The 18,692-nt window shown below is 40.8% G+C and overlaps 1 long non-coding RNA gene across 4 annotated transcripts in view; it reads left to right on the top strand.

The window, feature by feature from the left end:
• The window catches only part of LOC129399676 (uncharacterized), a 48,885-nt gene extending 30,710 nt beyond the window's left edge, over positions 1 to 18,175 (top strand). For all 4 annotated transcript variants that reach the window (XR_008627248.1, XR_008627247.1, XR_008627249.1 and 1 more), the window contains 3 exons: positions 8,734 to 8,787; positions 12,893 to 12,929; positions 17,719 to 18,175. This is a non-coding gene — a long non-coding RNA (uncharacterized LOC129399676). The remainder of the gene's footprint in view (positions 1 to 8,733; positions 8,788 to 12,892; positions 12,930 to 17,718) is intronic.
• Positions 18,176 to 18,692: the final 517 nt, after the last annotated feature.

Raw genomic sequence — 18,692 nt, forward strand, 5'->3', positions numbered from 1 at the left:
TCCCTCATACAAAGTTCGGGAACCCATCCCTTCACCAGTGCCCATTCTCCACCACCCGTAAACCCAGTGTCCCTCCCACCCTCCCCAATCCCATCTCCCCCCCACCCCACCCTGCCACTGTGGCAAGGCATTCCCTTCTGTTCTCTCTCTCTAATTAGCTGTTGTGGTTTGCAATAAAGGTGTTGAGTGGCCGCTGTGCTCAGTCTCTAGCCCTCATTCAGCCCGCAACTCCCTTCCCCCACATGGCCTTCGACTACAATGTAGTTGGTGATCGCTTCTCTGAGTTGACCTTTCCCCGGAACGTGAGGCCAGCCTCGAAGCCATGGAACAGAAAATTTAATTCTTATCTTTTATTTCAGCAACATAGTTAGTGTACAGTCTGCCCAAAACTATTAGCCCAAGGGAATTGAGACAAAGATGAAGTCTGGAAAAATTGCTGTGCACAGACTTCCTTCTCTCTCTCCAGTGCATGATCACACGGGGTACTTCCTCCAGTCCAGCAATAATAAGCAGCAGCAGCTGTGCAGTGTTTTTGCCACAGAGCTTGGTGGAGACTCAGTGACTAAGTATTGTATTTATTTTTATATTTTTATATTTTAAATTTATATGTATTTTGGAGGTGGGGTGGTCTCCCAGGCAGTACTCAGGAGGCCCTGGGGTACCTCCTGGTAATTCTCTGCCAACCAGGCCTGTGGCTCAATGCTCGGGCTGACGATGCAGCGTTGTTTGGCCCTTTGGTGCCAGGGATTATTCAAGCCACCCTAGAGGTGCTTGGGACCCTCCAGTGCTGCACCCTGAGCTGAGCCAGGCATGTGATGTCAAGGATTGAACCACTTGAGCCACCAGCAAAGCATGCACCTTTAACCCTACACTATATTTTTGTGACTCCCATAAGTCTTTTATTGGGGCTTGGCAGTTGCTTAACACAACCAAAATTGCAGGTTTCTTAGGTCCAAGAGATAATACAGCAGTAAGGCACTTGCCTTGCACATGGTTGACTCCAGTTTGATCTCTGGCATCACTGATGGTCACCTCAGTACAGAGTTAGGAATTAAGACCTGAGCACAACTAGGTGTGGCCCAACAACAAATAATATTGCAGGCACCCCAATCAGATTAATATTATTTCGACACCAGATTTCTAGTGTTTCGCACCGGGCCTCTTGGTTATCCTGCAATGGAACTCCATTCTAATCCTGACTACGGGAAGTTATACCAGCTGCTAGTTACAATTTAAAATCTTCCTTAAGACTGCCTTCCTGCCAGTATGAAAATAATAGCTGAGAATGATCACGCTGGACAAGATCTGAGAGTTAAAAGTAGGCAAGGGATATTCTTGATAACCTTTCAGTATCAATATCGCAAACCACAATGCCCAAAAGGAGACAGAGAGAGAGAGAGAGAGAGAGAGAGAGAGAGAGAAGAAAAGCGCCTGCCATAGAGGCAGGCAGGGGTGGAGGTGGGGCTGATGGGAGGGAACCTGGGGACACTGGTGCTGGGAAATGTACCTTAGTAGAGGGATGGGTGTTGGAACACTGTGTGACTGAAATTCAATCATGAACTGCTTTGTAATGGTCTATTTCACAGTGATTCAATTAAAAAGTTTTTCTTTTAAAAAAAGACTGCCTTCCTGGCGGGGGGGGGGGAGGGTGGCTGGAATGATAGTACAGCAAGTAGAGCATTTATGTTGGATGTGACCAACCCAGGTTCGATCTGGGCAGCCCATAAGGTTCCCCGAGCACCTACAGGGGAGATCACTGAGCATAGAACTAGGAGTAATCCCTGAGCACTGCTCAGTGTGGCTCAACAATTAAAACAATTTCTTTCCTTTTAGCCCATATTTCTATCAAATCAGCTAAATTCAGGGTTACCATATCTATTTTAGGTTTGTTAATTTGCTAGAATGATTTCTAGAACTCCTTGAAGTGTCAGACTTAACAGTTCACAAACAGCTAAATGAAAGAAATGTGCAGGACTTAGTCTGAGAGGGTCTTGAATAAGATGCTTCTGTGCTCTCTTCCTTTGGACCTCAGGACACATTGGTGGGGTACATCAAAGTATTCACCAGTCAGGAAGCTCCTTGATTTCCGGGTGTCAGAGTTTTATTGGGGTTTTATCTTGCTGACCATTTGATTAAGGTCTGTCTCCCGGGGCTGGAGAGCTAGTACAGTGTGTAGGGCATTCACCTTGCATGTGACCAACCTCGGTTCAATCCCTGGCACCCCATATGCTCAGGGCTTGAACCATATGGATACCACTAGGAGTGATATCTGACTCCAGAGACAGGAGTGAGCTCTGAATGCCATCAGATGTGGCAACCCAACCCCTCCAAAAATGTCTCATCTTTCCCCAGTCCCTACTTCCCTGTGATTTTGAGGGAAAGGACTGAAGTTCTAACCTTTCTCTAGCATGGCTCTCCTTTTCTGAAAACTTAAGTTCTTGTCACCTCCAGCATAGACAGAAATTCTTTTCTTTTCTTTCTTACATTCCTAGCCTAAGGGAGAAAATTGGGGTTGCGGTATTTGGGGCCACAGCAAGTGGTTCTCAGGGATCACTTATGGTGCCAGAGTTCAAACCAGCGTCTGTCATACACAAGGGATGTGCCTTAACTTCTCTATCTAACATCCTGAGGAAGATTATTTTGTCTTGTTCCATTTTGGGGGGGGCACACCCAGCAGTGCTCAGGGCTTACTCCTCAGTCTGTGCTTGGGGATCATTCCTGGTAGGGCTCGAGGGACCATGTGGGGTGCCAGAGATTGGACCCAGGTTGGGCACATGCAAGGTAACATGAGAAAGATTTTTAATATGTGGTTTATGTTTGATGTCAGTCTTAAGAATGAAACATACATTGATTTTAAAAATAACTACCCTTTCCCTTTAAAGAATTGTTTCATATAGACTTAGTTATATATCACCAACAACATTCATTTTAAATCTGTCGCTTAACAGTAGTTTTAATTAATTTATTTATTAAATCATTGTGAAATACACAGTTACAAAGCTGTTCATGACCGGGTTTCAGTAAAACAATGTACGGACACCCATCCCTCCATCAGTGTACATTTCCCACCACCAATGTCCCCAGTTTCCCCCGCTCCAGCCCCCACTCCCAGCCTGCCTCCATGGCAGGCACTTCCCTATGATCTCTCTTGCCACCTCCCCCATCCCTTTTGGTTTGCAATATAGTTTGCAATACAGGTCCTGAGAAGTTATTATGTTTGTTCCTTTACCTACTTTCAGCACACAGTTCTTTTTTTTATTATTAGTTTATTTTTAATTAGAGAGTCATCGTGAGGGTACAGTTACAGATCCATACATCTTTGTGCTCATGTTTCCCCCATACAAAGTTCGATAACCCATCCCTTCATCAGTGCCCATTCTCCACCACCAGTAAACCTAACATCCCTCCCCCCCTCCCCAGTCCCGTCTCCCCCCACCCCACCCTGCCACTATGGCAGGGAATTCCCTTTTGTTCTCTCTCTCTGATTAGGTGTTGTGGTTTGCAATAAAGGTGTTGAGTGGCCATTGTGTTCAGTCTCTAGTCTGTATTCGGCCCGCATCACCCTTCCCCCACATGACCTCCAACCACATTTTACTTGGTGGTCCCTTCCCTGAGTTACCCAGAATGAGAGACCAGCCTCTAAGCCATGGAAACAATCTCCTGGTACTTATTTCTACTATTCCTGGGCGTTAGTCTTATAGTCTATTATTCTATATTCCACAGATGAGTGCAATCTTTCTATGTCTGTCTCTCTCTTTCTGACTCATTTCACTTAGCATGATACTTTCCATGTTGATCCACTTATATGCAAACGTCATGACCTCATTTTTTCTAACAGCTGCATAGTATTCCATTGTATAGATGTACCAGAGTTTCTTCAACCAGTCATCTGTTCTAGGGCACTCGGGTTTTTTCCAGATTCTGGCTATTGTAAACAGTCAGCACACAGTTCTTATCCATAGTTTCCAATTATCATTGTCGTACTGGTTCCTTCTCTATCTCAACTGCCTTCTCCCCCAGCACTTGAGGCAGGCTTCCAACCATGAACCAATCCTCCTGGACTGTTTCTGCTGTCCTTGGCTATTAGTCTCATCCTATGTTTTTTTTATGTCCCACAAATGAGTGCAATCATTTGTCTCTCTTTCCTTCTGACTCATTTCACTTAGCATGATACTCTCCATGTCCATAAGCAAATTTTATGACTAATGAAAATCTACTTAGAGCCACTTAAGTTTTTTTTCCCTGTGGGATCTGGAAGATAACTCAGTGATATAAAATAATTGTCTGATAAGTACTAGATCGAGAATACAAACCTTGGTGTTGTGCATACACACCAAGACAGTCCTGACAGCAGCTTTGCTATTTTGGATTCCCAGTGTGAAAAAGCCCAAATGATATCTCAGTGACATGAAAAAAGATTCCCAGGGCCATTCTGTCCCATAGTCTGGAAGAGATTTGTCTTCTGTGACAGGGACTTCCCTTATTGACAAAGGAAACTCATATTAATATATTTTTCATTGTTTGGATGAATGTTTCATGCTTATGGTCTTCTATATTATTTCCATATCCATTCAGATATTCTCTTCCTTGCATCTGCTAATGATATCCTCTAGTGAGTAAATTATTATTGGTGTCAATATCATGTACATTGTACATATGATCAAAGTGTGAATTGGAGAGAAGGGTAGAAAAAAAAGAAATATGAAAACTATTAGAAATAGTTCTAATTATTTTTCGAAGGTATTTAATTTAGTTTGAAATTGAAGACTCAATTCATGATATTTTACTTTCCAAGGAAAACTTTCAAATTGTTTAGATTATAATCAACTTACATATACCAAAGGAAGAGAAGCACAGCTAACTTTCACATATTTGGCAATTAACCAGATATTTGCTTGACAACAGATGGCTCAAGTGCACTTTTTTGGTTGTTTGTTTGTTTGTTTGTTTGCTTTCAGACCACCCCTAGCGATGCTCAGGGATTAACTCTGGCTCTGCTCTCAGGAGTGACTTCTGGCAGCGCTCAAGGGACCTTATGGGATGGCAAGGATTGGATTCTGGTCAGCTCTATGCAAGATAAGCGCCTAATCTACTATACTATCTCTCTGCCCCTCAAATGCACTTATAGACCCATCAGATGGATGCAAACATTTTCTCAACAATTTTACAGTTGTCAGCTGAAATATGGTTAGCTCCATCCAACATGGCAGTTTTTCCTAAAAGTTTGTTTGTGAAGTGAAAGAAAATGGCTGTGCACAGGAGAGTTGAACATTGTTCATCAAAGATCCTCCTAAATCAGTGATCAGGGTTGTAAGTGTTCTCTGCCCCGACAAAAGACCTGCTTTGACAGAGTAGGAGATAGGTGGGCTTTCCACGTCAGACTCACATATTCAGCATTGTTTGTTTGGAAGCCAGGTTTTGTTCCTTTTCAAGGAACACCTTTGGAATTGAGAAGTCTTTCCTTCTTGGTTCTCAGCTTTCACTCAGCTTTGAAGTTTTCATATTTCTTTTTTTTCTACCCTAAGGTTTATAGATTCAAATCAAATACTTAATGCACTTACATTCAAGACGCATCAGTTGTAATGTATAAAAGTTCTGTTACCAAGCACAATATTGGCAAGTTTATATAATAAAGAAATTCTCATAAACCTCAGCAAAATAGATGGGGGTAAGGAAAATAGTCTCCTGGGATCTTGGGAGTATCCCTCAGCTATAGTTTGTGGCATGATGCAAGATACTTGTGTATGTGCCAGTTTGGTGGGTGGAGTATTGTTTTGGATCCAGAGAATTTAGGGTCTTTATGAAGTCTCTTAAGAATGAGTTATGCACCCAAGGACAGGAGAGATAAGGGCCAGGAAGATTGCTCCATGGTTGGAAGCCTGCCTCATGAGCTGGGAGTGAAGGCAGCTGGGATAGAGAAGGGATCACTAAGTCAATGATGGTTGGAGGGATTTCTCCAGATGGGAGTTGTGTGCTGAATGTAGATAAAGGACCAAATATGATTGTTTCTCAGTATCTGTATTGCAAACCATAATGTACAAAAGTACAGAGAGAGTAAGAGGGAAATTGACTGCCATAGAAGCAGGGGGAGAGATTGGATGGAGGGGGAAGGATACTGGGGACATTGATGGTGGGAAAATGTATACTGGTGGAGTGATGGGTGTTCGATCATTGTATGACTGAAACTCAAACATGAAAGCTTTGTAACTGTATCTCATGGTGATTCAATAAAAAAATTAAGTAAAGTAATACTTTTATAAATACATTCATTCTTAAAAAAAAAAGGATGAGTTATGGGGCTGGAGAGATAGCACAGCAGGTGGGGCACTTGCCTTGCATATGGCTGACCCAGGTTCCAGGTTCCATCCCTAGCAGTCCATGTGGTCCCCGGAGAAATGCCAGTAATAATTCCTGAGTGGATACCCAGGAGTAATCCCTGAACATTGCTGAGCAAAAACAAAAGAATGAGTTATATGGGGGATGGAAAGATAGTATAGCGGGTAAGTAGGGTACTTGCCTAGCACATGGCTAACCTAATTTGATCCTCGGCATCCCATATGGTCTCCCAAACCCAGCAGGAGTGATCCCTGAGCACAGGGCCAGGAATAAGCCCAGAGCACCATCAGGTGTGCCCCTCTCCACCCCCCCCAAAAAAAAAGTGATGAGCTGTTTGGCATCTGTGTTCTGTCACCTCTAGCTTAAGGTTTATTCCTTTAAATGATTGCTGCTTGTGGTAGGCCTGTTCCAGCCTTGTGCTCTTAGACTAGTTTATGCTCAATGCATTGCCTCCCTACTTCTGCTTTTGAGCAGAAGCCTTCTGAGGTTTTATAGAATGCCTCGAGTACTCTGCTCCAGTTTATTTTGAGGATTTAGGGAGCCACACTGAGCACTGATTAGAAGCTGCTCTTGGCTCTGTGCTTCAGGGGCACTCACAGTGGTGCTCAGAGCACCATTGAGTGCCTGGGATTAAATCAGGTCAAACAAATGCAAAGCAAGCCTCTTTGATCCTTTAGCCCTAATTTAATAGCAGCTTGTGATTTTTTTTTTGCTTGTCAGCAGAAATTTGAATTGAGAAGGGTCAAGCAAAGTGATGTAGGGAGACCTTAGTCTTATCATTCAACTTCAGCCTTAACTCCTCATGGCTAGTGATTCTCATTTTCATACTGCCCATGCAATTAGTCTGTCAGGACTGTGTTTCACTTTGTCACTTAGGAGGTTCATGGACCATCTTTTGTAGAGAGAAGCCCTAGATTCCATAATAAAATCCAAGTGGACTCTTTGCTCTTTTCTTGGGTTCTTGTGCCTTTTTGAGATTAATGAGCAACCTTGTGCCCTACCAGTGTTTCTTGAGTGTCCAATTTGAGGGTTGATGTTAGAGGTACAAGAGACTATGATGGTGGGGCCGGAGCGATAGCACAGCGGGTAGGGCGTTTGCCTTGCACGCAGCCGACCCGGGTTCGATCCTCGGCATCCCATATGGTCCCCCAAGCACCGCCAGGAGTAATTCCTGAGTGCAAAGCCAGGAGTAACCCCTGAGCATCGCTGGGTGTGACCCAAAAAGCAAAAAAAGAAAAAGAGACTATGATGGGGAATTGACTGTGTTAACACAGTATTTTAAGTCTTTTAAAATTGTTTTTGCGGATATCACATGCCTCGAAGAATCTTTACTGCCTGGTAGTTATGCCAGCAAATTCATTTCCAGAATTTTTACAGAAATTTTACAGATTTGTAGGCCTGTAACTTAAAACTTTTATCATATATGTTTTACATTTGAAGATAAGATTAAGAGACTTTATTGAGAAGTTCTGGTTGGTACTGGGATTTCACTCAGTTAATAAAGGAAAAGTTGAGGAAGCCTCGACAAAGATAATAGGAACCAACACCCAACACTCTTCCCTTAGTGGACTCTTGTTATATAAATTTGCAATCTGTCCTTTGAGATGAGATGTTTTTGGTTTAAGGGAACGTTTTACTGGCTGCTTCTTAATCAGGACCAGAAGGTTGTCTTGAAAGTTATTGCTCTGCTGAACTGTGTGTTCAGTTGTCATACTTAACTGCCCTGTTGCGTTTTAACTAAGTGTAATAGTGCAACATGTACTTTAGAATTCATAGGTTTGGATGAGACTTCAAAATAAAAGACTTAAGGAATTCCATTGTCACATGTTAGGACCAGAATGTGCAGTAAAGGATGTGATAAGATGGTTTTTAGCACAAAGGATGATTAGGACATTAACCTCAAGAACATTTCTGTTTTCATTGGGAGGAGGAATGAGCCTGATGCCTTTTGTTTGATGGTACACTTAGCCAAAAGAACTTTGTTATCCACAAATATTGATAATAGTAATTTTAATAACTGCAAATGGTAATAGTCAATGCATCATTATGTTCGGTATACTATAGAATCTGTCCTTTGGATAAAGTACTATGCTTAGTTTATAAAAGGACCCTGAAAACTTTGCACTTCTTAATTCACATCTCACATGTCATGTTAAAGGTAGTCAAGAAAGAAAATGATTTTGGTTTATCTTTAAACACTAATAGCAGTTTTCTGGCAGACGTGAAACAGCACGTAAAATGGTGGTGACTTCAAAGGAGAAACATCTGGTTCTGTGCATGGGGAACTATAAACTGGACAAGCTTTCTACAAGGGCAATGGGGGAATAAATACTTTTTACTCTGTCATTGGAGTGTGCGTGGAATTCATGAAAACACTTCTCTGCTTGGTTGTTTCAGTGATTCGAAGGAACCCCATGCTGTAGCACTGATTTCACAATGTTGGAAATTAAGGTTAGTCCGTTGATTGCTCCCATCCTCCCTTTAGAGTACGTGAGCCAGAAGCAGGTATCTCTATAATCTCTCCTAAGCTCTATACACAGGCTTTTTGTATAACCTTGCAGTTTTCCACCATACATCCTGATGCTAAAAATAAAACAGCTGTATAATGACAACACTGATTGAGTTTCTTAATGGAACTAAGTTGCGAAACTCCTAGATTTCCAAGTTCAAGTAGATTAATTTTAACAGTCTTTCATGTAATGATTGTTTAGTGCTATTAGTGCCTATTTAAAAAGTGTTTCTGTGTGTGTGTGTGTGTGTGAGAGAGAGAGAGAGAGAGAGAGAGAGAGAGAGAGAGAGAGAGAGAGAGAGAGAAGGAAAGTGCCTGCCATAGAGACAGGCTGGGAGGATGGTGGCGGGGGCAAACTGGGGACATTGGTGGTAGGAAATGTACACTGGTGGAGCGATTGGTGCTGGATCACTGTGTGACTAAAACCTGATCATGAACAGCTTTGTAACTCTGTATCTCTTGGTGATTCACTATTTTTAAAAAAAATAGAGAGAGAGCTTTAAAAAACTTTTTGTGAAGCCAGTGAGATAGTTCAAGGGATTGAAATGCATGCTTTTGTACTTTAGGATCTCAAACACTGCTGAGAGTAACCCCCAAAACAAAACATAATTGCTCTCAAATTATGCCATCCAGGTAAGGGCAATAATACAATTGGTAGGGCGCTTGCCTTGCTTAATTTGCCATCCATAGTGTCCTTGCTTGTAGGGCACTTAGCCATCTGTTTGGCTTTGAAGACAGTTTTTCCCCCTATAGTTGAATTACGAGTTATAATTGTCACCAAGCTTTTGTTGCATCACATGAGTTTTATGTCATTTATACTTTGATTCAAAATGTTTTGTTTTATTCTGGGCCACACACAGCAGTGCTCAGGGTTTCCTCCTGTCCCTGCACTTAGAAATCAGTCCTGGTGAACTTGGAGGACCCTATGCGGTGCTGAGGATTGAACTCGGGTGGGCCATGTGTAAGGCAAGCACCGTACCCATTGTACTATGGCTTTGGCTCTCAAAGTATTTTTTAATTCTCTATAGCTTCTTTGTTCTATTATTTCAATTCCATACTGTGAATCTATAATTTTTCTTTCTGTTACTAGTTTTTAATTGTGTGGCCAGACACAATACTAACTATAGTATTCTATAGTTAGGCCCATCATAGGAGTTTATAAAAGAGTTCTTTGATAAATTGATCCTTTAATTATTATTATTAGTTATCCTTTTTTTAACCTTTTTTCTTAATTCTTTATTTTTGTTGTGTAATTCAAAGGTATTTTTGGTTTGTTTATTTTGGGGCCACACCTGGCTGTGCTCAGGGATCCCTTGGCAGTGCTTAAGTAGATCATATGTAGTGCTGAGGAGCAAATCATGATTGACCTTGTGCAAGGCAAATGCCTTACCCGCACTGTACTATGTCCCAAGCTGTTTTTTAAACTACAATCCTGTGCAGACAATCCGGGTTTGATCTCTGACATTCCTTATCTTCCCTTGAGCACTTCCAAGAATAATTCCTGAGTGCAGAGCCAGAGGTACGCCCTGAGCATCTCTGGGTGTGGCCCCCAAATGATATATATGTATATATATATGTATATATGTACATATACACACACACACAACGGGCTAGAGTGATAGCGCAGTGGGTAGGGCTTTTGCCTTGCACACAGCCGACCTGGATTTGATTACTTCGCCCCTCTCGGAGAGCTCGGAGATACTCTCTACTACTGAGAGTATCTTGGCCTGCATGGCAGAGCCTGGCAAGTTACCCGTGGCATACTCAATATGCCAAAAACAGTAACAACAAGTCTCACGATGGAGACATTACTGGTGCCCGCTTGAGTAAATCGATGAGCAACGGAATGACAGTGACAGTGATATACACAACACACACACACACACACGCTATTTACACGTGTAGATATGTGTGTGTTGTGTATACTCTGTTAACTCCATATAAGGTCTCATGACCCAATGTGTGACTTACAAGAAATATTGTTGTGTTTGGTTTGGTTTGCGGGCCAGACCCACAGGAGGGGAACATTTCTAGTGCTACTCTGAGGACCATGCAGGCCGAGGATTGAACCTGAGTTACTTGCATGCAAATCATCCTCTCATCCCTTTGAGCTGTCTATCCAGCACCTAAAATAAATTTCTTCGTGATTTAGTATCAATAATTTTTTTTTTGCTTTTTGGGTCACACCTGTCATGTTCAGGCTTACTCCTGACTCTGCACTCATCAGTTACTCCTGGTGGGCACAGTGACCCTATGGGATGCCGGGGATCAAACCCAGGTTGGCCGTGTGCAAGGCAAACGCCCTTCCCGCTGTGCTATTGCTCTGGCCCCTTTCGTCTTTTTTAAAAAAATTTTTTTTGGAGGAAGGGAGCACATCCAGCAGTGTTCAGGGCTTACTTCTGATTCCTGGTTCTGTATCAGGAAACACTCCTGGCAGGCTTTGCAGGTCATATGGGGCGCCAAGGGTTCAAACGCAAGCACCCTACCTGCTGTACTATCTCTCAGGCCTCTATCAATAAGTTTGATTTATATACCTATATTCATGGGGTTGCATAAAAATTTCTCCTGTGAAAGGAAATTGAAAGTGAAAAAAAAACCTGCTAGCTTTGCTTACTTTATCTTTTGTTTGTTTTTAGCATGTCCTTTTACCTTTGTTTGTTTGATTGGTTTTTGCTATGTACTATTTCCTTTTGCTTCCAAATGTGTGTGTGCGTATTTAAAAATTGAGGGGGGAGTGGGCTCTGCTTAGGGGTTACTCCTGGCTCTGCACTCAGTAATTATTCTTGGAGTATATTCCGGGGGACCATATTGGATGCTGAGGATTGAACCTGGGTGAATTGTATGCAAGGCAAGCACCCTACCCACTGTACTATCGCTCTGGCCCCAATCGAAAATGAGTCTCATATGGATTATAATTTTTTGAAATTAAAAAGCATAAGTCATACTAAGGATGTGGTTCATTGGTAAAGACTTGCTTGCATAAGGATACCTTGGTTCAAACCCCAGTACTCCCCCCCATGCGTGCACACGCATGCACGCATGCACACACACACACTTTTTTTTTCATTTTTTGTTTTGTTATGTTTTTTATTTCTTCTGGCCATGCTCTGGGGATCAAATGCAATGCCAGGGATTCAAACCAGGGGTTGGTCACATGCAAGGAAGTACCTTACTTCCTATGCTATCTCTCCAACCCAACATATATTTTTTTAAAGGAGCAAATATGTGACTCAGTGGTAAGGTTCATATTTACTGATGCATAAGACCCTGAATTTGATCCCCAGGGCCTCCACACTCTCCAGTCCTTTGAGCTACCAAGTTGCTTTTATTCATGCTTAGTGAAGTATTATATTGATTCAAACTGACACCAACTTCTAAAAATAACTTTTAATTACGCACAAGATTTTCTCGGCTTTTTATTTTCTTCCTTCTGTGCAGTTATGTAAATTATATTTTAAAAAATGTTCGTGAACAGGTAATTTTACAGGTTTTATGCAGTTATCTTTAGGTCAGAAGTAAAAGGTATGTAAAGGTTTATTTTGTGTTTTATATTTATGCAGGTACTGGTGTTCTTGATGTTTTTACATGTATGAGTTGATTTCTAGTGTCCTTTCATATCTGCCTTTGTTTCGTGTCTCCTATAAGGCAAGTCTACTAGCACTGACTTCTTTTAATTTTTGTTATCTGAGAATATACTAATTTTGCCTTCATTTATGAAAGATGTTTTCACCAGATATAGAATTTCTTTTTAATCTTTATTGGTTGAAGTACTGTGACTTACAGTACTGGTAATGATGGTTTCATATGTATATAATTCCAAGACATACCCATCACAAGATTACCCACCAACCTTGGTTTCGCCCAAGGTTCTGAAGGCCCCTCAAACACACACATGCACACACACCTCACACTTAACTTATGTGGATCATCTCCTATTCTGTTGCCTTTGGCCCTTTGTTGCTACCTTGCTGTATCTTTAAGATCAACCCACATATGAGAGAACATTCTATGGATACAAAATTCTTAACTATTATTTTCTTTCAATAGTGTGAATTATCATCCCATCGTTTTCTGCTGATTTACGGTAAGCTTGAGAACTAATGATGATCCATTGTACATAGTTTATTTTTCTCTTGCTGTACTTATGATTATAAATTCAGTTTGACAATTTGACTAACATGTGTAGATTTGAATGTCCTTGGACTCTTTGGCATACATTAATCTTATTGCAAGTATAATTTAACTATTTTCATCAGATTTGGTAATTTGCTTGCCATTAATTTGCATGCTTTTTTTGTCTTTCCCTTCTTCGACTTCCATGTTAGCTTTAATGAAATTCTTTTCATTATTTCAGAAAATAACTTAAGGTATGCTGTAACTAGTATTCTTGTTTTAGTGCTTGGTAGATATTTGTCTTTTTTGACCTGGTAGTTATTGGCTGTGATTCTTCATGTTGGGGATTTATGGTTTGAATTGTACCTTCCTTTTTAATAAGTCAATTAGTGTACGATTGCTGTCCTTTTCCTGCATGTCTAATTTTTAATAATATCTAGTATTCTCATTCTTTTTTAAAGATTTGTTTTCATGTACTTACTATTCTAAGAAACATTTATAATGTCTTGTTGAGTCTTACCACAAATCCTACTGGAAGTGAAATTAGAATGACACTGAATGTGTGTTAATTTTTGAAGAGATGTCATCTTTATAATATACATAATTGGTGTGCTTCTTTTATTCAGGCCCTCGGTAGTATGTGTATTTGCATTCTTTTATATTATTACCTGAAATATTTATTTGCCAGTTTTTTAATTGAAAAAGCAGATGTCTTAGGAATTAAGAATCTGGTGAAAGAGGACAAAAGATGTCAGATGTATAGACTATTCAATCATAGAAGGTCATACAGTATGAGTTTTTAATATGATGTCATTTCTTCCACATTGTTGTAGGATCCTGGAATATTTATAATGTCCCATATCCTTGCGATTTTGTACATAGTAGAGTGATTGCTAAATATGAGGGAAATTGTATAGTAAGTCATTTTGTTGCTGTTGGTATCTCTCCTTCCCTTACTCCCCCACTTTTTGTTTGTTTGGTTTTGAGCCACACCCAGAGCAGCTCTGGGCTTACTGCTGGTTCTTTGCCCATGGGACCATATATGGTGCTGGGATAGAACTTGAGTCTGTTATGTGCAAGATCTCTCTGTGCCAGTTCCCCTTCCCATTTAGAAGTATTTTATCCTGCAAGCTTTCAGGGACCCAGTGTCCCTTATTATAAGATATGTACCAAATGAAGTCCTTCAAACCCTCCACATATTATTTCAATCTGGGGATGGGGGTTGGTTTTTAGGCCACACCTGGCAATGCTCAGGGGGTGCTTCTAGCTCTACACTCAGGAAAACTCCTGGCAGTGTTCAGGGGACCATATGTGATGTTGCAAAGCAGGCGTCCTACCCGCTATGCTATCTCTCCAGCCCTATTGTTTCAATTTTAAGAGCATCCCTCTGGAAAGGACTTAGAGGAAAACATCCATGATATGGAGACGGATTTTTAACTTAGATTCTGTGAGAATCATTGTACTGTAGCACTGTCGTCCCGTTGTTCATTGGTTTGCTCAAGCCAGCACCAGTAACATCTCCATTGTGAGACTTGTTGCTGTTTTTGGCATATCGAATACCCCATGGGTAGCTTGCCAGGCTCTGCCTTGCGGGCGGGATACTCTCGTTAGCTTGCCGGGCTCTCCGAGAGGGATGGAGGAATCAAACCCAGGTCAGCCACGTGCAAGGCAAACACTCTTCCCGCGGTGATATCGCTCCAGTCTGCTGTGAGAATCATTGAAAAAAATTTGGGGGGGCTTTTTGGGTCACACCCCGCAATGCACAGGGGTTACTCCTGGCTCTGCATTCAGGAATTACTCCTGGCAGTGCTCAGGGGACCATATGGAATGCTGGAAATGGAACGCAGGTTGGCCGAGTACAAGGCAAGTGCACTACCTGCTGTACTACTGCTCCAGCCCAGAAAAAAAAATTATTATTCTTGCAAAGATTGTTTTTCTTTTCACCTTGGTGTAACCTTTAGTATTCACATATACCTTTTTTTTAAAATTTATTGAATCACCATGAGATAGTTACAAGCTTTCATGTTTGGGTTATAATCACACAATGATCAAACACCAGTGCACATTCCCCACCACCAATATCCCTGGTATATACCCCCTTTCCCACCCTCCGCCTGCCTCCATGGCAGACAATATCTTTTTTTTAAATTGGATCACTGTGAAATACATAATTACAAAGTTATACATGATTGGGTTTCAGTCATACAGTTTGTTTTTTGGGTTTTGTTTTTTTTTTTTTGCTTTTTGGGTCACACCTGGCTCTGCACAGGGGTTACTCCTGGCTCTGCACTCAGGAATTATCCCTGGCGGTGCTCAGGGGACCATATGGGATGCTGGGAATCGAACCCGGGTCGGCCGCGTGCAAGGCAAATGCCCTACCTGCTGTGCTATCGCTCCAGCCCCAGTCCTACAATTTTTCAACACCCATCCCCTCATCAGTGTAATCCACTATCAATGCCCCTAGTATTCCCCCCATACCCCCCATTCCTGTAGCCTGCCTTTATGGCAGACACTTTTCTCTTTTTCCTCTGAGAATCATAGAATTAGTGAGGGTTCAACACATAGACAGATAATTACAACAGTGTGGTATGCTCCACAGTGGAGGAGGTATGTATAGGGTATTCTGGGGCTCAAAGGAGAAATCATTTGTGTGGAGATTCCAGAGGTTGGAGAACCCAGATGAGTGTTCATTTTCAGGAGAAGTAAGGTTTTATTGGTCAGAAAACTGAAAATGACCTTCTAAGCAAGGGCACCAACATTAAAAGGAAAATAATTAATTAGGAGAAAAATGGTTATTTTTTAACATGAGGTTGGAAATAAAAGCTGACAATAGATACAGTATGACGTGACATTAGTGTTTCATCATGAATGTTTTACAAAGGAATTATCACTCTGCCAGTGTGTGGAATATATCCTAACAATATTTAAAATTGGACAGGGGGATCACTTAGAAGATGTATATTGTAGTAATTTAGTTTACAAATTATCTAAGGCCAGAAGAAATAAGTGGAGAAGAGGGTAAAACAATCAATAAGAGATTATAAAGACACATAAAAAGCAGAACATGGGAAAATAAGGTGGAGGGGAAATAAAGACTTTAGAGACTGGAAAATATGCATATTCCTGCTCTCAACCTTGGTCTTCCTTGATGAAAGATCCTGTCATATGCATTAGATGAGTCCTTCTGTGGTTTCTGCTGGTACAGGGTTGGCTACACAGTTTTTGAAATTTATTTTTGGAGGGACAGCCATATGTGAAAAACTAAATTTTCAGTAAAACATCTGAGAAGCCTAAGACCTCATGCGGTATTTCGAAGTTCCTGGTGCTTCTTATAAGTAACAGGCCGATTTTTATTGTCATGTGTCTCCCAGAGCACTTGTTTATTTTACCTAAGTGAAGACTGTTATATCAAAAATCTGTGTCAGGTAAAATGTTTCTATTTGTTATAATCTCAATTTATTTTGCATAGGGATTTAAAGGTGTTTGTGGTCATACCTCCATGTGATAAAACAATATTCAATAATTAAAAGTTCAAACATCTAGTCAAAGCAGTTATAACTTAGGAAAAACCTCCACTTAAGACTCAGATTAGTGCCTTAGGTATTCACAGGACAGTTTTTTGTTATGAAATTGATTAACAGGGTTTTTTCCCCTTTTCCCCCCACCCTGATTAACAGGGTTTTATATTTAAATGGAACAGGGTTGTTCAGTAGACTTTATATAAATAACCATCCTAGAGCACAGTAAGAAGATTTGGGAAAGGAAATCTTGAGCTGGACAGGAAGGCAGCAAAGAAAGGATATAAGAAGAGAGAAAAAGGGGGTTGGAGCGGTAGTACAGCGGTTAGGGCGTTTGCCCTGTACATGGCAGACCCAGGTTCTATCCCCAGCATCCCATATGGTCCCCCAAGCACCTCCAGGAGTGATTCCTGTGTGCAGAGCCAGGAGTAACCCCTGAGCATTGCTGGACGTGACCCAAAAAGCCAAAAAAAGAGAGAAAAAAAGAAAGAGAAGGAGGGACGGAAAGAGAGAAAGGAAGGAAGGAGGAAGGGAATGCTTGGGACTAGATAGTCTGGATTTAAATCTGCTCAAACTAGTGTAGTGTTGCTTGTTTTTTCTTCTAAGAGTTGTTTTCTTTATGTAAAATAGGGTTGATATCTGCAGTAATTTTGCTGGGGGGCAGAGGTTGAAAGACAATGGGATTATTTATGAAAATTACTTAAAACAAAGTCTGGAATGTGCTAAATAATATATCTCATATAGTTGTTCCTGATAGGATGTTGACCCTGACAAGAGCTAAAAGAACAATTATATAAAGGTGCTCTTATCATACATGACTAATTAGGCTGTTGGGATTTGAGAAATAAATAAACCCTGATTAATCTCAAGGTTTTCAGTGGTTTGCTAGTATAGTCATTTCTGACTTTTATACCAAATAGGAAATCAGATGAAGCATTTTGTCTATACCCTGATCACTAATGTATAGCCTTTCCTCTTGTTTCTAAATAGAAAGCTGTTGAAAAGTTGTATTATACCTGAGTAAAGGCTATCCTAAAAACATAGAAAATTGGGAATTGGTCAAAACTGGATTTAAATCGCCACTCAACTGCTAATTAGTCCTGTGATCTAAGGGATCTTATATAACCCCAGTTATTCTGTCTTATAATTAATTTGCAGGGTTTCCATGAGACTGTTTATAAAGTATGTGTTAAGTACTCTTAAAGTATGGTGATCATTGTTAGTTCTTGTGAAACTCACCAGGTGACAGAAACAACAGCATGCCTTGATGGCTGAGAGGACATCATGGATTCAACAGCAACTTGGAGTGATGCTTTTCTGAAGAAATCATGCTCGGATGGATATAATACAACCTGCTAAGTGTACTACCACTTACCAGGTTGTATTATTATCGTCCGTGTTATGGCTCTCCGTCGACTAGACTCCATGAAGAAAAGGACAGTGCCTTATTCATCTTTATTTACAGTGCCTAATCTGGTGCACATTGTAGGCCTCATTAAATGTTTGTTGAATGAAAAAATGAATCATCAACAGACATTAATTGGGCGCCTGCTCTGTGATCTCCATGGGCTCAGCTCAGTGTTGAAGATATCTTTAATATACTTTCTGCTGATGCTTACTCCTGTCTTTAATTCTTTTGTTGAGGATTTTGTATAGTACACAGATAGCAAATAAACTTCATCTCTGATGCCATTTCCAATTGATTGACAGTGATTGCTTTGTTGTTTATAATGGTTTCTGAAACAAGGTTTCGGCTTTTAGAAAGGGAATTTTTAACTAGTTATGTTCGTCAGGAGTGGGAGAAGGGGGAGTAACAGTTTAAGTGCTACATATATAATATGCAATATTTGATAATGTTTTCTATGAAATACTCTTTCTATGCCTGCATTTTAGTCTTGTTTACTTGCAGATGTTGAGTGGCTGTTGCTACTACAGTTGCTGCCAATTGCTTCCTCGATAGGACCAGAATGATCTGAAACTTCACCCTCACAGTCTAGGATTTGCATCTGTGACTGGTATTCAGTTTCCCCCTGTGCAACTTTATCTTTGCTATTTCCTTACCGCCACTGACAGGAAGGCTTCCACTTTTGTACCCAGCACTTGCTAGTCCTATTTTCTTTCTCTTATTTATTATCATTAAATATTTTGCTCCATAAAAACCTTTTTATTTACAGATGCAACTATTGGAGTACAAATTAAACCATTCTTTCAGGCTA

This window comes from Sorex araneus, chromosome X (assembly GCF_027595985.1).
Source record: "Sorex araneus isolate mSorAra2 chromosome X, mSorAra2.pri, whole genome shotgun sequence".
Classification (NCBI taxonomy): Eukaryota; Metazoa; Chordata; class Mammalia; order Eulipotyphla; family Soricidae; genus Sorex; species Sorex araneus.